This window comes from Mauremys reevesii, linkage group 1, assembly GCF_016161935.1.
Source record: "Mauremys reevesii isolate NIE-2019 linkage group 1, ASM1616193v1, whole genome shotgun sequence".
NCBI lineage: Eukaryota > Metazoa > Chordata > Testudines > Geoemydidae > Mauremys > Mauremys reevesii.
Window position 1 is genome coordinate 74,165,523 of NC_052623.1, and position 25,017 is coordinate 74,190,539.

The 25,017-nt window shown below is 39.2% G+C and overlaps 1 long non-coding RNA gene across 2 annotated transcripts; it reads right to left on the minus strand.

The window, feature by feature from the left end:
• Positions 1-3,079: 3,079 nt before the first annotated feature.
• LOC120389142 lies at positions 3,080-24,941 on the minus strand. 2 transcript variants are annotated; one of them, XR_005590779.1, is made up of 4 exons: positions 24,906-24,941; positions 23,168-23,282; positions 16,484-16,588; positions 3,080-3,153 (listed from the first exon to the last, which is right to left on the minus strand). It is a non-coding gene; the product is annotated as an uncharacterized LOC120389142 (long non-coding RNA). The 2 variants fall into 2 exon arrangements; XR_005590780.1 differs by lacking the exon at positions 3,080-3,153 and adding an exon at positions 12,742-12,994.
• Between the last annotated feature and the right edge of the window lie 76 nt (positions 24,942-25,017).

Below are 25,017 nucleotides of genomic sequence, written 5' to 3' on the forward strand. Positions count from 1 at the left end.
AAAACATACACAGTGACACCCTGTCCCCTTTCAAGTCAATGGAAAAACTCTTATTGACTTCAATAGTCAGGTTTCATCCAGAGTGTCTGAAGCAGTTCAAGGACAGGAGCATATTCAGGGTCGGATTTCCAATTAGGTACAGTAGGCATGTGCCTAGGGGCTCTAGCGTTCCATGGGCACCTTATCTCTCTAAAACCATGTACAACACAAAGGTCAGCTGTAGGCAGTGGGGGCACTGAAGATTCTGTGCCTAGGGGTACGTAAGGTGTAAATCTGGCCCTGAACAAACTAACTGCTTTCTGGAGCTCTGTGAGTTGTTAGCTGTGCTGTTTAATATCTCTATTCAATTCAAAATATTGATTCATCCAGATCATAGATAAATTGTAAATAGAGTTTAATGGAGGGTGGGGGGGTGGGAATATCTTGTGTTCACTTATTTTTCTTCAAGTAAGTAAATAACCCAAATTTAGAATCCAGAGATTCCTGACCATTCAGAAGTCATGCTAATTCTTTGTTTCCTTCAATACTGTTCCTGGTTTCTGGCTTGCTTCTAAATCTTTGATGTATGTTGGAAAATATACATTGATAGAATCATAAAGTTGTTTTCAGTCATGATATGCAATACATATAAGAGAAGAAGACTGCAGGCTAGTTTGTTGCCAGATATTTCTTCCTAGATGCTTATTCTATCTACTGTACATAAGCAGGCAATGGTTACTTAACTGCCCCTCCCCTTTTCTTGTTTCTGTATTATGGTAAAGTCTAAAATTTCAGGGTTACACACTATTTATGATAGAGTAATATGCAATATACTACCATTTTAAGGTGGGCTAGGCAATTATTTACACTTTATGGTGGCCAAGTTATTGTTGCTTGTACACTTTAAATGGGACGCTTCCTTACTTTTGAGTGCTTTCCCATAGAAACTTTATCCTGTCTTATAATTGTTGTTTTAATTGTTGATTTTCCTAGGCTTTTAAAAAGAAATACAATGTAATATAAACATCGAGAATTATCACTCTTCAGGTCCTTGAAACTCAGCTGTATTGCAGACAGAGAGACAGACAGACAGATAGGAGTCAAATTTAGGTCAGAAAGAACCACAAGATCTGGACAAATTGGAGAAATGGTCTGAGGTAAACAGGATGAAGTTTAACAAAGACAAATACAAAGTGCTCCATTTAGGAAGGAACAATCAATTTCACACATACAGAATGGGAAGAGACTGTCTAGGAAGGAGTATGGCAGAAAGGGATGTAAGGGTTATAGTGGACCACAAGCTAAATATGAGTCAACAGTGTGATGCTCTTGCAAAAAAAGCAAACATGATTTTGGGATGCATTTACAGGTGTGTTGTGAGCAAGACACGAGAAGTCATTCTTCTGCTCTACTCTGCTCTGGTTAGGCCTCAGCTGGAGTATTGTGTCCAGTTCTGGGCACCGTATTTCAAGAAAGATGTGGAGAAATTGGAGAGGGTCCAGAGAAGAGCAACAAGAATGATTAAAGGTCTATAGAACATGACCTATGAAGGAAGGCTGAAAGAATTGGGTTTGTTTAGTTTAGAAAAGAGAAGACTGAGAGGGGACATGATAGCAGTTTTTAGGTATCTAAAAGGGTGTCATAAGGAGGTGGGAGAAAACTTGTTCACCTTAGCCTCTAAGGATAGAACAAGAAACAATGAGCTTAAACTGCAGCAAGGGAGGTTTAGGTTGGACATTAGGAAAAAGTTCCTAACTGTCAGGGTGGTTAAACATTGGAATAAACTTCCTAGGGAGGCTGTGGAATCTCCATCTCTAGAGATATTTAAGAGTAGGTTAGATAAATGTCTATCAGGGATAGTCAGACAGTATTTGGTCCTGCCATGAGGACAGGGGACTAGACTCAATGACCTCTCGAGGTCCCTTCCAGTCCTAGAGTCTATGAATCTATGGATCATCTAGTCAGACTTCCTGTATATTACAAGTCACCCTGTCACCTCCATATCAAACTCAACAACTAGAATTAAATCGAAGTGCTACAGCACAAGGATTACCGCTGGCAGGCCATGAGACATTTTGTTTATGTTGACCATTCACAGGCACAGCGCCCTGAAGCTCCCAGTGGCTGTGGTTTGCCATTCCCAGCCAATGGGAGCTGCAGGAAGTGGAGGCCAGGATGTCCCTGTGGCCTGTGCCAGTTCCCTCAGCTCCCATTGGCTGGGAATGGTGATCCATGACCATTGGGAGCTGCGGAGTGCCGTGCCTGAGAATGGTCAACATAAGCAAAATGTCCCATGGCCCGCCAGCAGATTACCCTGATGGGCCAAGTGCCGACCCCTAGGCTAAAGCCTTGAAGTATGAGATTTTAGGGACACAAAACAGGCACTGGAAGTAACCCGAGGGCTGCAGAACCTAGCCTCCTACCTCTGCAATGTGTTTACATTTCATTACCTGGAAATATTTACGCAGATACCAACACATCTTAGGAAGAGCTGAAGCATCTTTTTTTTTCTGGCAAACCTTAGAAACTGCAGAGCTCTTAAGATGCATCAGAGTAGGTCTTGTTATATTTTCCTATTTCTCTCATATGAAACTTAAGGACACAGAAAACCTCCTTAATACATGTGCACCCTATAAGGTTTATCTAATGATATCTTGCCTCCGTCCATGCATACCCTGAGAACAGGTTTCACACTGAAGCTAATTAAACACACATACATATATACTATACACATACACACATGGAACATTTGATTATTTATTCTCATTTATTTAGATTTTAAATAATAAAGATGCCTCTCTCAGGCTAGATGCCTAACACAAATAATTACACAATAAATTACACTATTACACATTCTCAGCAGCATTAAAATCATCAGCTTCATGGGGACACAACTGATTGGTCAGCCACCTTCTCCCTTCTTCATTTTGGAAGCATAACCTCAGCCTTCTCCAAAAAAACTCTCCAACAGATGTACAGGTTCTTATCCATGTATTTGAATATCTTAGAGAAACACCTTTTTAGCAGATGTATTGCACGTGCACAGCATAGCCAAGATTTTAAGAAACGGGGAATGAAATAAAATAGTTTGTTTACTGTCCTCTTGTCCAAAATCAGATGAACTGTTGTTGCTTGGACTTCTCCACCAAATTCACATTCAATTAGACAATAAACCTGTGAAATTCATCAAACAGGTAGATGTTTGAAAAAGTCCTGGACAACTGAAAACTGGGTTACAATGAAAACCAATGTTTCTGCTATACTCCCTTGTTCATTTATATATTGTGTTGTCTTTTATCTTTCAAAAATATTGTAGAATACAGGGAAATATGACCTGAATGTGTCACTATAATTACTGGACTAACAGCCACAGAACAGTGAATGTGCTGTTGACAGTGTTGATAACCCCGGTATATGGGATGCATGGTCAGAGCATGGGCGGCAAGATTGCGGCAAAGCATAAAACAATTAATTTACTCTTTCATAAGGCTTGTAGTTAAATGTAGGAGTTTATTACTGTATAATTTCCTTGAATAATGTTTTAAGAAGAAAAACACAGTAATAATATTATAGTCTTACCCGGGAGCCTGCACTGAAACAAAGTGGCGTATATTTGTTCCTGAATTTCTTCTGTTGTATGATGAATAGCGGCAATTACAGGAAAGAACAATATTAGTTTTACAGTTATTGTTATTAACTTAAAGTACTAAGAATAAAATCCCATATTTCACTAGATATTCCAATCACTGCCAAAATATCTGACAGAGGAACATTTTATAATCCCTGTATTTCACACTGACTGCACAACTAGAAATTGGCAGAGCCAAGTCATTTATATCTCCTTATTACCAGCTTGCAGAAGGCATTGAGAATATGGGGCTAGTGATGGATATTTTTGTGGCAGATGTTGTTTTATTCTATTTTACTGTATTAAATTTACCACAGATTGGTTCTACTGCAGTTTATTAAAGTAACAAAAAAGATAAGCAGTAGAAGAACAAGACATATAACTTGCTTATTCTTGTATTCTGGAGAAGAAATCACATTTATTTATGAACAGAGAACATTTAGACAGACGTACAACTATAGATATCCTGCGTTTATAATGTTAATTTTGCAACCACTATCTCTAACTCAAATAATATTACCATTATTTTGGTAAATTCTGTACCAATTTATATAAGTGGAATATTCCTATTATAACTCAATTATGTACTTAATAAAATTAATATAAATGTTTCTCTGGAAGGACAAAAATCCAACAATGGGCTTATGTTTAATTTACGTAATCTATAGGCTTTATGCAGGCTGTTTGTGCTGTGATAAATTTCACCAAATAAGCAAATTTTGGTGAATGACAACCAATATTTTTTCACGTGTCTGAAACAGCAGAGAGGTATACACCTACAAGTTAGTTTTAGTGTAGTTTATCTAATAATAATAATAAATAATGAACAACTTGCTTCTCCTCATCAAAAGTCTTTAATTACTTCTCACAACAGTTCTGTGATGGAAGTAAAGAATTATCATCTTCAGTTGGTATATTGTGAAACTGAAACCGAGACTTTGATGGGCTGATTTTCTGTTGTCTAAGCACCCACTACTCCAAGCACAGTCAGTGGAAACAGTGGATGTTCAGCACCTCAGGAAGTCAAGTTGAATGGACCAAATATACAACACAGTCATTTCCAGAGTTGGAATGATAATGCAGGTGTTCCAGTGCTGTTCTTAGACCACTGGCCCATTCCTGTCCATTTGCATAACAAATGGAAGAAATGAGTTGCCCAGCAATCTGGGGTACATCCAAAATTTGCCCATAGTTAAAATAGCTGTGCTATTTTGGAATTCCCTGAAGTACTGCTTCTGAAAGGTCATGATCACAGGTTTTCCCATTACCATAAAACTCATATTGATGGTGGGGGGGTTCTGCTGGAAACTATACATAAGAACAGAAGAACAGCCGTACTGTGTCAGACCAAAGGTCCATCTAGCCCAGTATCCTGTCTACCGACAGTGGCCAATGCCAGGTGCCCACAGAGGGAGTGAACCTAACAGGCAATGATCAAGTGATCTCTCTCCTGCCATCCATCTCCACCCTCTGATAAACAGAAGCTAGGGACACCATTTCTTACCCATCCTGGCTAATAGCCATTAATGGACTTAACCTCCTTGAATTTATCAAGTTTTCTTTTAAACCCTGTTATAGTCCTAGCCTTCACAACCTCCTCAGGCAAGGAGTTCCACAAGTTGACTGTGCGCTGGGCGAAGAACTTCCTTTTATTTGTTTTAAATCTGCTGCCCATTAATTTCATTTGGTGGCCCCTAGTTCTTGTGTTATGGGAATAAGTAAATAACTTTTCCTTATCTACTTCCTCCACATCATGCATGATTTTATATACCTCTATCATATTCCCCCTTAGTCTCCTCTTTTCCAATCTGAAAAGTCCTAGCCTCTTTAATCTCTCCTCATATGGGACCCGTTCCAAACCCCAAAGCCCTTCCCTGAACCATTTCTAGTGCCCGTATATAATTTTTGAGATGAGGAGACCACATCTGTATGCAGTATTCAAGATGTGGGCATACCATTGATTTATATAAGGGCAATAATATATTTTCCTTCTTATTCTCTATCCCCTTTTTAATGATTCCTAACATCCTGTTTGCTTTTTTGACTGCCTCTGCACACTGCGTGGACATCTTCAGAGAACTATCCACAATGACTCCAAGATCTTTTTCCTAATTTGTTGTAACTAAGTTAGCCCCCATCATATTCTTTGCATGTACAGCGAAATCATTTAATTTCCAAGAGGGATAAGCAGGAAAGACACTGGGTTATCTACAGGTTGTTAGGTTTCCCTGTGTTCAGGGGTCACTGGCCATCTGAAAACACATTCCATTAATTTGCAAAGCTAAAAATTCCAACAGACCATGTCAAGGGTTCCCTCCCCACTCTGAACTCTGGGGTACACGTGGGGACCCACATGAAACCCCCCCAAGCTTATTTCTTCCAGCTTAGGTTTAAAACTTCCCCAAGGCATAAATTCCTTCGTTGCCCTGGGTATCGCTGCCACCACCAAGTGATTTAAACAAACATTCAGGGAGGGCCACTTGGAGTCCTACCTCCCCCGCAAAATCCCCCAAGCCCCTACACCTCCTTTCCTGGGGAGGCTTGAGAATAATATCCTAACCAACTGGTTACAAAGTGAGCACAGATCAAACCACCTGGGTTTTTAGGACACTGAAAAACAATCAGGTTCTTAAAAGAAGTTTATTTTTAAAAAAAAGATAAAAGAATCATCTTTGTAAAAGCAGGATGGAAGATAACTTTACAGGGTAACAAAAACATTTAAAACACAGAGGATTTCCCCTCTAGGCAAAACTTTAAAGTTACAAAAACAGGGATAAACCTCCCTCTTAGCACTTCATGTACACTGATGTACCACTGCTATACTATAAGCAACATGGGACACAGGCCCTGTGCACAGGATCCATTTGTGGTCTGTTTGATGGTCTTAGAGGGAGTTCAGGTGTGAATATTCTCATTGCAACACAAAACTGATAGTCCACTGGGAAAATTTTCAAAGGCAGCAATAGGAGTCAGGTGCCGAAGTCCCATTGACTTTCAGTGGCATTTGGGTGCCTAAATACCTGTTTCACCTTTGAAAATGTCCCCCAGAGACTATCAAGCTTTTCCTTTCTCCCCACCCCCAAATAGCAAGTGCATATGAATTGCACAAGCAGTATTGGATACAGGCAGAAAGACGTCGTGCCTTTTTAATATTTATATTACCATATCAGCTAGGAGTTCTGGTCAAGCTAAAGAGCTTTTTATGTGTTTAGATCTGATTTTTTGCTTCTTTTATTCCCTGAAAAAAGCAGAAGCTAGCACTACTATGTAATATAATTCAAAGTCCTTCATTCTTAGAACTATTTTCTGCTGTAGGGGAAGCAGAAACCCTAACCTCAATTGCTTGTTATTTAATAAAAGGAAAAATTACTTTCCTTCTAAGATTATTTATTTGTAATATTTGCCCTATACATATCATGGAGTTGATGTGGAATCTTAAATGGCTAATTAAGTTATTTTTGTTTAAATACATATTTTCATTTCATCTTTATGAATTGATTCCTTGTTTGTTTGTTTTTAAAAAAACATTAACTAGTCAATTTTAAGGAGTGCTCCAAAAGAAATGTATGTGTGATTGTTGTCTCCAAAACGCAGGACTACATAGTTCCCACACTTCCACAGAATGAAGGGAAACACATGGTCATAGATCAGGTGCATTAGGTCCTAGAAGGTAAAAGTGGCAATGCATGCGTATCCCATACTACCACCCACATATTGTGCATAATCATACCAACCGTCAATGAAAGGGATGTGGCCAGCCAGAAATGGGAGGAGTAAGAAAAAACAACAACATACTCAGCATGTTTTCCTGAAACAACAGTGTAAACATGCTGAAAATCACTGTGGACGTACTGAATGAGCCAACATTAATGCTCCATATGCACCATGGAGGGGGCACTTGAGCTCATCTGCTACAAGGGGAACAAGTAACAGTGCAGCAGCTAAGCCAAGCTGTTGATGTGGAAAAGGCCGTTGTGGTGTGGAAGAACTGCAGCTGTGCTCCTATAGCCTGGAGTCCACAGTGTCTGTAGCAGTTACCTGTAGATCCTGAGCACCAGCCTATTTTGCAACCTTTACTCATACTGATGAATGCTCACTCACAAATTAAACTAAACAATTCATAGAAAGTAGGATTTGTTTTCACCTTCCCATGAAAAGTTTTTATTAGCTTTGGCACATTAACAATATGTCAGGTTTAAGTGATTATCCTGTCATCAGTTTTTATGCAATACTCCCATTGATTGCACTGGGAGGTCTAAACACCGAACAATTTCAGGAATACTATCAGATGACCATATTACACTGATTAAGTATAATTGGGTTGTGACATCATTAAGACATTTTCTCCCCACCATCTTGGTAAAACTGTACGTCAAAACCTGGAGATCAGACATGTTAAAGTGTCTAGAAAAGTAGTTAGTAACTTTATTTTTTTTTAAATCAGTGTATGGAAAAATGGATTCATAAGACGATCTCATCCTGTTGTGCAAAGTGGCATTTATACACAACATAAAGGAGTCTTCAAATACCATTGCTACCTTTATTATCTATCAGGCAATGGCTTCTCTTTGCCTATCTTTTCAAAGTTCACTCAGAAAACAAACCTGAGAGACAAGCATTATATCATCTCTGGTATGTTGCGAGTCTAGATAAAATAATAATAATAAAAAAAAAACTCATGAAACTTTGCTAACACTACCCTTGCTGGAACTTGCTCTTGTCTTGTCATCCCATTTTTTAAGACATGCACATCGTTACTCCAGCATGCCTCAGCCACAAATACATTTCTTGTATTTTTACTTGGTGTAATCAGTTAAACTTGTCAGTTTACCCACTCCAGTTTCTTATCTGTATCTTATGATAAATTGCACTATAAATCCATGTCACAAGGCATTTAGTGAACTTAGATAACATTAGGTCCTATTTTGGTTTACTTGTTTTCTTGTGCAGCTAATATATTATCATTAAAAGTTTCAGAATAAGAGTTTGGAAAGAGAGTATAAAACCATGGAGTTTGCCGTTTTCATCTGGATTTTTTTTAACTTATATTTTCACATTCGATTCCAAAAGAAGACTGTTCAGAATCATTAGCAGCAAATATGTGTTTACAGCTACTAAATCAATTGCTAATTAACTCCACGAGGCAGAAAAGGATTTGTGTTTAGCACTGCGTTTCCTCTGATCCTTAATTTTCCTTAATTTTTGACATTCACAGGTGTGAGATGCAAACAATTATAACATACACCCTAGTTAGCATCTGCTGCTTAGGAGCCTGATCCAAAGCACATTGAAATCAATGGGACTCATTCCATTGCCTTTAATGGGCTCTGGATCATGACCTAACACATCCTCATAGTTAATGGGAAGGCCTTAACATCCATTATAGTTAGAATACAATATTGAAGATGGTGTACCATGTGGGGATACGTGTATATTCTGTGTTAATTTTTCCCATTCTAATTAAAAAAAAAACCCAAACAAACAAACACAACAACCCATTGCATTCTGAATGTAGTGCAATCATCTTAAATTAGGTCATTATTGAGGCAGCATACTGATTCCTATTAAGATTTTGTTGTTGATTACTGTGCATGAGCCTGCCATCATTTCTTACGCAAAACTCCCATTAATTTCAGCGGGAGTTCTGCATGAAAATATGGTCCAAGGTCAACAGTAAAATGGTCAAGTTCACTCACATTATCATGCAATCCTTTGCTGGTACTTTCTTCACAATGAACGGGAATGTGAGCAAGACATATCTCCTTAGGTCTCTCTCTCTCTCCTCCCCCCCCCCCACACCTGTATAATAGGAATCCAGTCTTCAGCAAATATTCTTTTCATTCATCTCAGTCAACTGTAAGATTTATAAAAATCTCTAGTAAGAGAAATTATTCAGGAAATTGGGTACACTCATATGCACTATTTTATAGCTAAAAGAGCTATACTGAGCAATCATCATATCTAATGATCATAAACAAGTTTGAGAGATTTATACTATTTGACTAGAAAATAATATAAAAGAAATGCCACTGCAGCAGATTGATTTTGGGTCGTTGAGTGATGGGGAGTCTAAAATTTTACAGCATGATAGATAAAATATTTACATTTCATTTTTTTAAAAAAGAAAAACATAAGGTAAAAGCTAATTACTCCATTCAGGATGTTTCTTATTGCATAGAGCAATTTCAATACATACATTTTTATGAAGATATCTTTTTTTGAATAAGAGTGCAGAAAACAGATTTGACAGATAAATATATATGGCTTGCTGGAGTAAGTGAGGTATTAGCCTTCAGTCCTATGCAGTCTAATTTAAGCTTTGTCTCTTAAACCCTGTATGGGAAATGCTGCTGTAGAAGAGACACCCCCCCCACACACATAATTATTGAATATTATTTTCCTGTGATATCAAAATGTGAATTTTATATACTACAAATTAGCCCATATCTATTTTATTTAATCCTGAAGATTATTTTTGTCCTGTAGATGGCAGAATTGTACCATCCATAAAATTAGTACCATTCTTTATATTTCTATTTTCATAAGCATTATATACATGTATGCTCATACACACACACAACTGATTTTCGTGGAAGGGGTTTGTGATGTTTTTCATTTCATTTTTCCACATCATGAGATAATTGTGTAAATCACAAAGATAATGGTTTTGTGTGTGTGTGTGTGTGTGTGTGTGTGTGTATGTTTATACCTATGGTTGCATATGTTTATGTTTCTATATTTTGTATATTTCCATAAACTAATTTTACTGTCCGACTGGTAATAATGTTAATAATTACCTTGGGAATATTGTTGGAATCTTTTGGTAGAGAATAATTTACTTTGTAAATGGAAGAATACTATTATGTTTTACTGAGCTGAATGGGGGTGCACAATTTCAGACACGGACATCATGACAGTGAGCGAAGCGTATTTCTTAAACAGTAGAAGTGAGGAACCTTTAGATTATAAACATAAAGCCCCAAATCATAAAACAGTTCAAGTGTCTTTTAATTAATTGGAAATATTTGATTTAAACTTATGAAAAAGCAAAAGCATGTAGTTTTGAGAGAAAAAAAAATCTAGATTCTCACACCTGTAACATGAGAGCTGAAAGATATAACATACTTTTGTCTCTGCTGTGAGCTTGACAAAACAATCACGAAAAATTCTACCCATTTGAACTTTTTAATAGGACATGTCATGTCATGCAATGACATCACTGACACATCAAATCAGACCACCTGTCATTTAGCAGTATGGCAGAATAATCTGGCGTCCAAAACAGCAGAAAACAGAAACAGAATGGAACAAAATTGAATGAATCTGTTTGGTACATAAGATGAACCATAGCTTTAAATAGATTATCTAGTATTTTAGAGGGAGCTATGGTCATTAGCCTACTTTTAAGTAAATAAATCATTTGCTCTGGCAACATTTAAAAAAATGAAAGAACTCTAACTTCTCCTTGTGGCTTCTCTTCATGTATTATCTATTTTATTTATTTGATGTCATAAATTAGGCAAGGCCTGATCCTGTTCCCTTTGTAAAGCCCCAGTGACTCTAAAGAGTGTAGTACTGAGCCCTGTCTGTGGGTAATGAGCACTATGCATGCACAAATAGGTATTTCTCCAGTATATTTCATTACCTTCTTTCTGAGGCCAATAAATACACCACATTTTTTTAGGGGCTAACTGATAAATTCTTTTCTGAGAAGCTGTTTTTGAAAGATGTTTGTAGGAACTATTCTATAGCTGGCCAGTAACTTCAGGTTATGCCATTTGCTGACAAACCACTTTGGAGGCATTACTTCTAGCTACTATGAAATAGAGATGATGATGACATGAGAGTGGTGAAGCTATACTGTGTGGGCAAACTATGAGTATCTGTCCTGATCTTCAGTCTCTGACTATCATATTTACTAATTTCTATTCCTTAGTTTCATGCTGAAAAAAGAATTATGACTATCAAAATATATATTGGTCAATGTAAACAAATTAGTAGTGCAGAAGACTACATTATCCAGTCATTTCATTGTTCTAGTCCCACCTTACATTTTTATCCCAAGTCTAGGGTGACCAGATAGCAAGTTTGAAAAATCAGGACATTTTCTTTTCTTTCTTTTTTTTTTTGGCGGGGTGGGATGGAAACAGAGAGGTTATAGTTGTTTATGTAAGACAAAGCCTCTAATATCAGGATGGTCTCGATAATACCAGGACATCTTTTCACCCTACTCTCGTCTCATTATTCCAAGACAACAAAATAGTTTTGTGGTAAAAGCACTGAATGGTAATTAGTGGGTTGGGATACCATTGGTGGTTCTTCTACTGACTTCCTCTATTACCTTGAGGATTATTGGATTATACCAAGTTTGAATTTGGCCCAAAGTCTTCCTAAATCCAATTATTGCTCATTCATTAGGTAAAGGATTGGTACAAAATCAAGTGTAATTAACAGGCAAGAGGTGTTCAGATGAAGGAGCCTAGAGGGGAACACCTACATAGGTATGTTTATTTTTCAGAGGTTGTGAGCACTTGCAGCTCCCATTAGATTAGACTATTCCGTTTGAATTTCTTAGTGTTTTGTATTTGGTGTGGGTGTAAATGACAGTGTAAGGAAGAGGAGAATCAGACTGACCAATTATGGTTTCAGGGAACAGACTAGAGGTAGAAGGTATTTCAATGGAGGTCAGCTTTGGAAGACTAACTGAAAACAGTGAGTCCTAACAAGGGATTTGAATAAAAAAACTAAGGTTGTACAGCACACAGGATAAGATAGTGATGTGGGGTGCCTATGAGCGTGCTAAATCAGCCCCATCTTCTTTTATAATATGAAGTACTTTAAGAAAAGTACTGCAGGGTTGTTAAATTCCCATCATTGATGAAGACCATTTGCTCTCTATACTTTGCTTTTGCTGACATTTCTGCCACAGTACATACATAAAGCAACCTCAGATTAATATAGAATAATTAAAGGTCTCATTTACATTTTTATTTTTTATTAGAGAAACAGAATACTGGATCTGAACATCTCCAAACTTCAAAATGCATGACCAGATCCAGATTTAAATTTTATGGGTACCTCACATATCTACAATGGGCAGAACTGAAACCTAGATTCAAAATCTGGAGGTTGGAGGGAAGGAGGCAAAGACAATAAGAGATTCTGAGATCCATGTTTTGTGCCAGATCTGAATTGTTCCGCTTGAGGCCAAGTCACTTTTCAAATCTCACTGTGCATCCTATTTCTTCTCTTCTAAAGTTTCTTACAATCTGTAAAAAAGGCACTTCCATTTAGGGATGGTGCAAGTAAAAAAACTGAAACACTTGCTCATTTGGGGTACCAGATGGCCGGAGTGGATTCCAGGTATTTTTCTACCTACACTGTTACCTGTGTGTAGAAAAAAATCCATATTTCTTGTCATCAGTCTTACAAGCTTATTGTTCCTGTAGGAATGGCATTATATTACTGGAAATGATAGCATCTCAACCATGATATTACTTCATAGACCATCTTTAGAAGAAATTTTCCTTGGGAAACTATCAGAATGAGTTCTTTATTCTCATTTTGGTTATCAGTGGACTCTTGTCTGCATCCAAAATCCCTACATTATTTGCCATTATTAGCAATTTCTCTCCAGAAAAGACTCAGTCATAAAGTAACTGGAATTTTGTGATCTGCGTTAGCAGCATTCCTCAACACTGACTTCTAGCTATTGTCTTTATTGCTCACATTTTTATAAACACTAAAATTCATCAAGTTCATAAAAACAAAAGAAAATTGATACACAGAATACCAAAAAATTGAGCAAGTGACCTATCGCCACACTAAAGTAAACTAAGTCTTCTGGTAGTGTACAAGAAGATCTACTTGTACTTGTTTTTTGTGTCTTTTTTAATTTGATTGGCACTGATCGATTTTAATCTCTTTTGAAATCTCTTGTCTTTCCATACAGAGGCAAGGAGCAAAATTAGAAAAGGGCGTAGGCACCTAAATATCACTTTAGGTGCCTAAATCCCAGGAGGCCCCACTGGGACACAAGACTCCCCCTCAGCTGATGCCAAACCCAGAAGGTGCCTAAACTTTCACTGTAGAAGTTACCTTGGTGCCTCTGTTTCAGCCTCTGAGCAAACACACTGCAGCCCCACACCAAGACATCTGGATGCTAAAGTCCCAGAGTAATTCACAAACTGGAGAAAGACAAGCGTTCCTCGCCTAAAAACCTGAAGGACCTGATTGCCTATTGTATTGGGCCCCTATACAGGCAAGCTTACACAAATGTCCTGGTGGGCAAAGGAAAGTAGTAGGAGGAGAAAGTTTGCCACTGAGAATCTCAAGCAGATGAAGGCATGTCCCTGCCTCAGGTGCCTGTCTGAGAGGGATGGGGCTTAGCACATACCCTTTGGCCAGTTTAGTTTAGGTGGGGAGCCACTTAGCATAGTAGATTTTTTGAATCCCATTCTGAGGTCTCTGCCTCTTCCCATTCATTGCCTAGGGAGCCTAGGTGGTGAAGCCAGTGATTTTTTTAGGCACCTAAAAGTTAGTTTCTTTGTGAATCTAGCCCTAAGTGCTCATCTCTTACCAGTATATTGCAGCTTATTAAGCTTCCAGTCATCTCACCTAGTGCACTCCAGGTAGGTTTATGATCTTTCTGCAGCGGGCAGTGTGTATTACAGATTTTTGGCTGTAGTTCTGATTTAAGGGTTTAGGCAGATGGGACAACTTGATCTCTGGTTTCACTTTTATCTTCAGTGGAGTCATACCAGAGATGAATTTGACCTGAAGCCTTTCCTTGTCATCAATGTCACAGAGACAATCACAGCTCATTAAAGATAAAAGATTGGTACAAATCAAATGAAATCTATATTAACTTGTGAAGGAATTATGCAATAAAGTGGCTATTGCTTGGCTGAGCTGCTAAAAATAAATCTCCATAACTAGAAAGTAAGGATAACCATTGAATAAGCTGGTCCTATAGAGGATGGATTTAAAACTGGAAAATTTAGCATTCATGACAGTGACTGGCAGGAGTAATAGCACTGATTACAGCTAAGCAAACCATGGGCAAGCCCTGTTGAATCTTAGGGCCTGATAATGCATGACTGATGTCATTAGGAGTTTGTTACTTAATATATTTAATTTTAATTTGAGCCTTTGGGCTTTATCCAAAGACAACGGCAGTCATCATAAGGACTTCTGTACATTTCAGTGGGCCTTGAATCAGGCTTCTAGCCGTTAGGGTGTAGAGCGGGAATTGGCAACCTTTGGTATGCGGCCCATCAGAGAAATCCGCTGGCAGGTCGGGACAGTTTGTTTACCTGCAGTGTCTGCCAGGCCACCCAGAGGATTCAGGGGGCCTGGGGCAAAGCAATTTGGGGGGCCCCTTCCATAAAAAAAGTTGCAATACTATAGAATACTATATTCTCGTGGGGGCCCCTGCAGGGCCCGGGGCCTGGGACAAATTGCCCCACTTCCCCCCCCGCCCCCCCGGGCGGTCCTGGTTTCCGCAGGTTCAGCCGATTGCAGCTCCCACTGGCCACAGTTCACCGTTCCAGGCCAATAGGGGGTGCGGGAAGCGGCGTGGGCCAAGGGATGTGCTGGCCGCCGCTTCCCACAGCCCCTATTGGCCTGGAACAGTGAACCATGGCCAGTGGGAACCGCCGTCGCCTGGACCTGCAGACGCTGCAGGTAAACAAACTGTCCCGGCCCACCAGTGGATTTCCCTGATGGACAGCATGCCAAAGGTTGCTGATCCCTGGTGTAGAGGAAATGATTTGCAACCTGTTTCTTTTTACCCTGGGCCCCAAAACAACATAGTTTCTTGCTACCACCCATCCAAATCCCACAATCCTTTGTGACCACATGAAATTATGGGATTGTAATTTCAATGAGAGACCCTATCTGGTGTGAGGAGCTGGGAAGGCATTGGGTGTGAGCTGATGGTAGGTGTGGGTGCTAGGTTCTGGGAAATTATATGTATTTGTTTGGGAAGAGGAAGAATATGCTTGAACGTGATCTGCTCATTTATTTACCCAAACACACCTCACTTGAATAAATATTTTAGTGGTCAGAGATTTACCACTATGAATAACTAAATTGTACTTGTTTTTTAGTTTGACAGGTAGTTGTTTAAAATTATCACTACACTACAACTTTCACCATACAGTTATAATGTCTACTGTATATGCTTTGCATTTTTTACTGACTCCATGCATATTGGCAAACACTATATGAAGAATAATTTGCAACTAGAGGCAAAACACTTATCATTCATTGGGTTCTTTAATATATGATATTGCTGAAGATTCACTATACTTTATTATGCCATAGGCTAATAGTTGATAGTATATGTGATTTTTGCCTTTAGAATCCTTAATCTCTTGTTTATCCAGCTTTTAGGGGGTTCCATTTACTTTTGCTTAGACAAAACATGTAAAGTGAAATGTATTGTCGTATTTTATATGCTGTATATAATTTGACTGACCTGAACTTTAACAACTATAAAGGCAGCATCGGAATAGCAAATTCTTTATTTGGGAAGGTAGAAAACAACAGACTTGATCATGTAAGGTTATTTGTAAATTAGAGACATGTTTGAACTGCTTGATTTATGAGATGTTCTACATTGAATAGACTGTGATTCATCATGAACTACACATTTATCACATGGCAGTTATTTCATTAAAGTAAAAGAAATGTTGTGAATCACTAAAATCCAGTTAAAACAGGGTTTATTCACTCTCTTTTTATTCATTGGATATACAACATTTGAAAGAAAAAATCTTGAATAATAATTTTAATTTTTTTCTTATTCATTCATCTTTTATTTACTGTTTCATGAATTTCAATTCTACTTAATTATAAGGACACTGTACATACTTTTTGATGAATATTCTGTCTCCCTGTCAATAGAAGAAGGTTGATGTTTCAAAAGAAGAGAACATTTGTTGTCCACTAATTCGTAAACTTCTAGAAAATGTAGGCCTGGAAGAGACATCAAGTGATCATCTAGTCCATCTCCTTGTGCTAAGGCAAGATTAAGAATACTTATACCATCCCTGACATGTGTTTGTTGAAACTGTCCTTAAAAACCTCCAACAACAGGAATTTCAGAACTTCCTTAGGTAACAATTGGAAAGTTTTTCCGAGTATCTAACCTGAATCTCCAAATCCAAATCTTGATTTTTTTTCATATATCAAATAAACTAGACAGATCAGCACCAACATTTTTGCTTTATCTGGAGCTACATAGAGCTATATTATGATTGGAACGGTCTAAGAATTGGGATTTCCAGTTAACAAGACATTTCAATATTTTGAAATTTGTTTTTATTCGAATTTGGAACCAAATCATTTTTTAAAAACTCCTGCAAACTATAAATCCTGAAAATAATTAATTCTGGAAACACTGACACATGGCAGGGCTGTTCCTGGAGTTGTGGACTCTGGAAGCTATGGTGTTCCCGGCCTTGGGGTAGTCTGCATAGTGGTGCTGTCCCAGAGCTATATAGATTCTGGAAACCCAGGCTCCTCAGCAGCCTACAAGGTTAGTTAGCAGGGAACCAAGAGGGTTTCTGTCAGAACCCTGCCATGATTTTATGAAAGGTCATTGAACCTAAACAGTTTCATGAGACATTTCAGACATTCAGTATTTTCCAACAAAATTCTGTTTCATCGGAACATTTCCCATCAGATCTCATTATAATGCTCTTGTTCATTTACTCTGAGCAGCAACTTGCTCAAGAAGTTCTATTGTTTTCAGTGGGACTTCTTTAGCGAAAAAAAACACATTTCTATAGCTTTCACGAACTAGCTGATGCCATCCCTCTTCAGAATCCAAAGATATTTCCGTTCAGCTAGTTTGAATATATGGCTTTTTCTTACATGTGGTAGGAGTAACAATGACGGGAACAGGCCATATCTTCTTTCAAAACCAGAATACTAATGAAGTGTAGGCTATTTGTAAATCAATTCTTATGTTTACCTGAAATACTATGAAGATACCCAACTGCCCTCATTTTCCATATTACTATGATGAAATGCCAGTGCTGGAAGCACTACATGCAGAAGCCAAGTCTTCCTGGAATTATATCACACATTTCATGTGTCATAAGGAAATCCCCCCGGTACCATCTTCCACAAACTACATGCCCCAAAGATATGAAAGGCAGGATGGGACTGCCATTTGAGGCTGAGAAAAATACTTTGGATATCACAGTGTCTACCATACTTGTGGGTGGGGGAGAAGTACCATTCTATAAGAGGTATCAGTATTTTTTTGAGTACTCAACATATGTACTGAAAGGGTATATCTCTCTCTAAAATGCCTCAAATTTTAACTCCCATTATGAAAAATTGCTTAATTTCAAAAGCATTCACAGGAAGCACTGATAAGATTTTAAACCATTTTTCTCCAAAAAAATATAAAATCTATTAAAACTGAAGTACACATCAACTTATTTTTCTTAAGCCTAAAAATGTTAACAATTGTTTGAAACTTAGTTTTAGTTGATTGCTATTTAAATTTTAATGTAGTCATAAAGGTTTGATATTGTTCTTTCAAAATCTAGGCATAACTTTTAAGAAATTAGCATAACCCTAGACACCAGTAAAAAAGAAAGGAAAAAAAGAATATAAAGAATAAAGGGACAATCTAACAACAAAGCCTCCATGATCAGTTTTCTAATGTTTTATCTTAGTTTTGTGCATTATAAATTGGCAGCTCTAAGGACTATGTTAGTCATAAAAGCTGTGGTAGATCATAAGTCTTGGCTCCAACATGGGCCAATCTATTTGGCATGTACATTGCAAATCTGATGGAAGACTTAGGTACAGACAAAACTGAAAAAAATATGAATTTAATCATGAAACTATGGGAGGCAATTAGAGTTTTGCATTAATGGAAGCAAGATGATTGACAGAGCTCATGCGAATACCTTCCCTTCCCATTCCATCTGGGTAATATGCTCCATTCCTCTGCATTTTTAATCTTTCCGGATCCACATCTCATGAGTCATGGTAGAGGAAAGATGGTAAAGAGGCTAGGATGCTTTCTAGGACTCAGGTGATCTGGTTTCAATTCCCTGCTTTTCTACAAACTTGCTGTATAACCATGGGCAAAAATCAAATAGTCTCTCTGTGCCTCAGTTCCCCATCCATAAAATGGGGATAATAGTGATTACATAGGATACAGAAGTATTGTGAGCATAAATACATTAAAGATCTGATTTTAACAAAGGAGATTTATACAAAATATCCTAATAATATGCCACTTCTACACCTAAGGAAAACAGAACATGCACCTATGGATGATGGTATGAAGTTTTCAGCCAGGAAAGAAATGGTATATAATCCTAACCATACTCAGAGTCTTCAGTGATCAGAAAATGTAGACCTACTAGTTAGTAACGAAGGAGACCTGATAATGAATGACACTGAGAGGTGTGTAATGCCTATTTTGCATCAGTTTTCGCTAAAAAGGTCAATTGTGGACAGATATTTAACACAATTAATACTAACTACAAGGGAGAAGGAAAACAAACCTAAGCAGGGAAAGAACAGGTTAAAGAATATGTAGATTAATTAAATATATTCAAGTCAGTAGGGCCTGAACAAATTTCACCCTAGGGTATTTAAGGAACTAATGGAAGCAATCTCTGAACCATTAGCAATGATCTTTGAGATGGAGGATGGGCAAGATCCAAGAGGACTGGAAAAGGGCAAACACAATACCTGTTTTTAGAAAGGGAGGCAAAGAGAATCCAAGGAATTACAAGCCAGTCAGTCTAACTTTGATACCTGGAAAGATACAGGAAGAAATTATTAAACAACCAATTTGTAAGCACTGAGGATAATAGTGTGATAAGTAATAGCCAACATGGATATCTCAAAAGCTAATTATGCCAAACCAACATAATTTCCTTTTTTGATAGGGTTACTGGCCTATCAGGGAAGTTTTAGACATGATATATCTTGATTTTAGTAAGGCTTTTGACATAGTCCCAAATAAGTAAACTAGGAAAATGTGGTCTACATAAAATAATTATAAAGTGGGTACACAAGTGGTTGAAAGAGTAATTATCAGTGATTCATTGTCAAACTGGGAAGATGTATCTAGAGGGTTCTACAGGGAGTCCGTTCTGGGTCAGATACTAGTCAATATTTTCACTAATAACTTGTATAATGGAGTGGAGAGTATGCTTATAAAATTCGCAGATGACACCATGCTGGGAGGGGTTTCAAGCACTTTGGATGACAGGATTAGAATACAAAATGAACTTGATAAATCAGAAAATTGGTCTTAAATCAACAAGATGAAATTCAATAAAGACAAGTGCAAAGTCCTTAGGAAGGCAAAAATCAAAAGCTCGACTACACAGTGGGGAATAACTAACAAAGCAGTAGCACTGCTAAAAAGGATCTGAAGGTTATAGTGGATCTAAAACTGACTATGATTCAACAGTGTGATGCAGTTGTGAAAAAGGTATATATCATTCTGGGGTATATTAACAGGAATATTCTATGTAAGACATGGGAGGCAATTGTCCCACTCTAATCAGAACTGGTGAGGCCTCTGCTGGAGTACTGTGTCCAAATTTGGGTACTACACTTTAGGAAAGATATGGACAAAATGGGGAGTCCAAAGGAGATCAACAAAAATGAAAAAATGTTTAGAAAATCTGACCTGCGAGGGAAGGTTAAAAAAAAACAACTGGGCAGGTTTAGTGTTGAGAAAAGTTTGGAGTCTCTTATAAAAAAAAAGACATTTATCAATTGTTCTCCAAAGATAATAATCAACTTAATCTGCAAAAAGGGTGATATAGGTTAGCTATTGAGGGGGGAAATTCCTAGCCATAAGCATAGTTAAGTACTAGAATAGGTTACCAGGGAAGGAAGGCACACTTGGAGGTTTTTAAGAACAGGTTAGACAAGATATAACTGGTCCTGCCACAGCACAGGGAGCTGGACTAGATGGCCTTTTGAGATTCCTTCCAGCCTTACATTTCTATGATTCTGTGATCACTGCTTAATGTAACAATGCCATTGATTAAGCTACAGGGGTAGGTGAAGAACAATCACTCAGACCCCACAGTGAGGAGATCAGTGTAAATGCCTAGATAGAATTGTTCATGTAAGCATCTTGCTCTCCTCATCTTTCGATTCAAGGAGCCCTAATGTCACCCTAATGTCACTGAGGGGAAGAAGCTTATTTATATGAAATAAAGTGTTAAATGAAATACTAGAAGATGTCTTTAAAAACTCCTTTAATCTCTTAGGTGAGTTTTATTAATCATATTACACAGCTAGAAGATCCAACTGAGCTCAAGGCCCCAAATTACTAGCCACTGTACAAATCTCTCTGCCTTGGAGAGTTTACAGTCTAAATAGACAAGACAGACAAAGGGTGAGATCAATAAAGTTCTATTATCCAAGTTCAGAAATGGGGAATATAGGCACAGAGGGATTAAATGATTTGCCCAAATCACACAGGTAGGCAGAGGAAGGAGTCAAAAGGAGAGTTTCAGAGACCAGTCCCTGCTTTAATCGTAAGGCCTTCCTAGCCAACTGTATAACATACCTGCTCAGATGGTATTACTTATTAAGTGGTAAAAAAGGTAAAAGGAAATGTTTTAAGGGTACTCACTGCTGATCAAATCTTAGCAAATAAAGCTTGTGTGTTTTCAGTTAGATTAGGTGAGGGAGACAGTAACCTTGAAACACATTTTTAGTACAGTAATACTTAGCTCAAACTATCTACTCATCCTAGGTCAATTGAAGTACATTTTGTTGACCTTTCCAAACAAAATATTTTTCCCCTGTGGAGATTGAAAGGATTTCTGTTGAGTTTTTATCTGCATTTATTTTCCACAAAACTATTGGGATGCTTACAACTCACTTGCCATAGTGCAGAATGATTATAATCAACTGATAATTGAGGCTTTGTGCTATTTAGCCTTTGCAATTCAATTCCCTTAGCTAGAATGGTATTATTACAAACAGATTTATAAATCAGTGTTATGTGCTAATTACCAATATCAGAAAGTAATAGCTAAAATATCATCCTGAATAAACAGTGCAGAACATTCACAGAATACTTAAATAACTTTATTTCCCAAGCCTTCGCTGTTGAGAAAATATTTGTAAACTGCTCAATCCAGCAATGTAAAAAATCTTCCATTCCACTAGCTGTGGTTGTTTTGTTTTGTTTTTAAACCTTGTATGTTGCCCATATAGCAAAGCATTTTTTTAAGCAAAAGCAATTCCGAAATATAGTGTCAAGAAAATTCTGAGATTATTTACTATGTGTTTGCCACAGAAAGTAATCATTGGCACTTAATTTTGACTGCAATCACATCATAATGACATTTCTCAACTTCCTAATCTTTTAGTTTATGCTTCTCTAACCTTTTAGTGAATTTAAAAATAATAATCATAAATAAATAGAGAGAGAGGGAGAGAATGACTCAGTCTGGATCCATAGATAATTGGCAAATAGCAAGAGGGAGAGTCAATTAGCTCAGATTATTAACACAGACATGCTACATCTGGTAGTGGCTGAGTCTCTTTGTCCAGAAATATTTATCAAATAATGAAAATCAAGTGTTGGCAGCTGTGCATCTTTCCCCATATGATTGCTTTCCTCTTATGTATAATATTAAGTCATTTAGCTTAATTTCTGATTTAAAAAAAGTTCTTATTCACTTGAATGCTAGGATCTACAGCACATGGAAAACTTCCTGGAATAAAAGACATCTGTATGTGTTTATTTAGTTTTCTCTCTTGTATTTGGCTAAGTTGTGCTACAATCATACTAGAAACTAGGAGCAATCTGTATTCTTGCCATTCACTTATAGCCCTGAAGGCAAACCTGCTGGGATTGGCTGCAGATGGTTTCATCTCAGAAGAAGAATATGCCTCCTATCAGTTGCTTGTTCTATATGCATGATGAAGCAACAGTCAATGGTTGCCATGTGCCTCATTAGCTGTGGCAAAAGGAAGAAGTATGATTCTCCCAAAATACCTGCCCTTCTTCCGAACTGAGACCAATGCTGTGAAAAGGAAACATTTGGAAACTGAAAGTTCATTGATATGTTTATTTGACATAGTGCAGCACAGTAAACAGGCCAATTTAAACAAACAAAACACACAAACAAACAAACAGGAAATGACTGACAAATGGCTATTAGGAAATTGAACTACACAATGACATATTGTTAGCTTTTTTATGTGTACATGTTTTTCTTTTTAACTTTAAATGGGAATAAGTAATTGTTCCAATCAGCCAGATACCAGGAGAATGCTTTGTAATGGGTATAAAAATATTGTGAGATTAAAAAAAGAGTTGATAAATATTGAGATCCTATAATGTTTTAATATGAACAATTGTTCATGTAAGTTAGTGTTTCTTTAAATATTGTACTGAAATGTTACATGCATATTGTGCCTCAGGAGAGGTTGCCTCAGCACTTTTGTTGTTACTGGAACTGGTGGTTGGATCTACAGGAGAGAGCACTGAATAAGAAATCAGAAGACCTGGGTGCTGTTCCCAGCTTTGCCACTGACCTGCTATATGACCTCAGTCATGTCTCTGTGCCTCCATTTGCCCTTCCACCCTTTCTCAGTTTTGTGCAATATGACACAATGGAGTTCTGGTCTTGGTTATGGTCTTCAGATTTTACTGAAATACACATAATAATAATCAAGCATTATTTTAAGGGATTTACATCTTAACTTAATGAACCCCAATGAAGTCAAGACAAGCTGCCCATGCTATACTTGGTACAGATAACCCCACATGAGCAGGGATGATGCATTCATCAAACAAAATAGTCACATTTGACTTTGACAAGATGTTTTCTTGATCAAAAATTTGGCTAATATTAAAACTGAACAGATAATACATCTCTGCCTCGATATAATGCTGTCCTCAGGAGCCTAAATATCTTACCACATTATAGGTGAAACCGCGTTATATCAAACTTGCTTTGATCCACTGGAGTGAGCAGCCCCGCCCACCCGGAGCACTGCTTTACCGCGTTATATCCAAACTCGTGTTATATCAGGTCGCGTTAAATTGAGGGTTCCCTATAAAAAGTTCTGATTTAACAACGGGTTCCCTATAAAAAGTTCTGATTTAAGGGATGTGCGACAGCATGTATTTTTTGTACCAATAGGGTTACCATACGTCCATATTTTCCCAGGAGGTGATTAAGAACCGAAAAGCCTGACATGTCCAGGAAAATACAGATGTATTTTAACCCTACCTAAAGTTCTTTTTTAAAAAGATGGGGCTGAACTAGAAATGAGCTCCGTTTCACATGTGTGGGTGGTGATCAGGGACAGTCTCAATTTTTGGGTCTTTTTCTTATATAGGCTCCTATTACCCCTCACCCCCGTCCAGATTTTTCACACTTGCTGTCTGGTCACTCTAGGGTGTGCACATGTGTGGGTCCCAGCTGCTCCCTGCCCCCCCCTCATTGAAGCAGGTGTGCAGGGTTACTGCCCTGGGAACTGCAGGGCAGCAGTGGATGTGGGGCTGGCTGCAGATAGGGGCATGGGGCAGGGCTAGCTGGAGGCAGGGAGTGACACGGGCTGGCTGTGGGCAGGTGATGCAGACGGGCGGGCTGCGGGTGGCTGTGGCCAGGGGGTGGGCTGCGGGCAGGGGCTGCAGGCAGAGGCTGGCTGCGGGCAGAGGGTGGCTGTGGCAAGGGCTGGCTGCGGCTGGCTGTGGGCAGGGGCTGGCTGCGGCTGGCTGTGGGCAGGGGTGGGGCAGGGGTGGCTGGGGGCAGGGGTGGCTGCGGGCAGGGGCTGGCTGCGGGTGGCTGGGGGCAGGGGTGGCTGTGGCTGGCTGGGGGCAGGGGCGGCTGCAGGTGGCTGTGGGCAGGGGTGGGGCAGGGGTGGCTACGGGTGGCTGCGGGTGGCTGGGAGCAGGGGTGGCTGCGGGTGGCTGGGGGCAGGGGTGGCAGGGGTGGCTGCGGGTGGCTGGGGTAGGGGTGGCTGCGGGTGGCTGGGGGCAGGGGCTGGCAGGGGCTGGCTGGGGGCAGGGGCTGGCAGGGGCTGGCTGGGGCAGGGGCTGGCTGGGGCGGCTGGGGGCAGGGGCTGGCAGGGGCAGGGAAGGCGGGGAGGGGCTGGCTGGGGGCAGGGGGGGTGGCTGCGGGCAGAGGGAGGCTGGGGGCAGGGGCGGCTGCGGGTAGCTGCGGGCAGGGGGGTGGCGGGGGCAGGGAAGGCGGGGGAGGGGCGCAGATACTCACACGGGGGGGGGGGGGGGGCTGGGCGCCGCAGGACGCAGCCAGGGACTCACCGGGCAGCAGCAGGAGCCCCAGGGCCAGAGGTCCAAAGAGCAGGAGCAGCAACAGGGCCAGGAGGCAGCTCACAGGCTCTCACAGCGCAGCGCCCCCCGGCGGCCAGGAAGA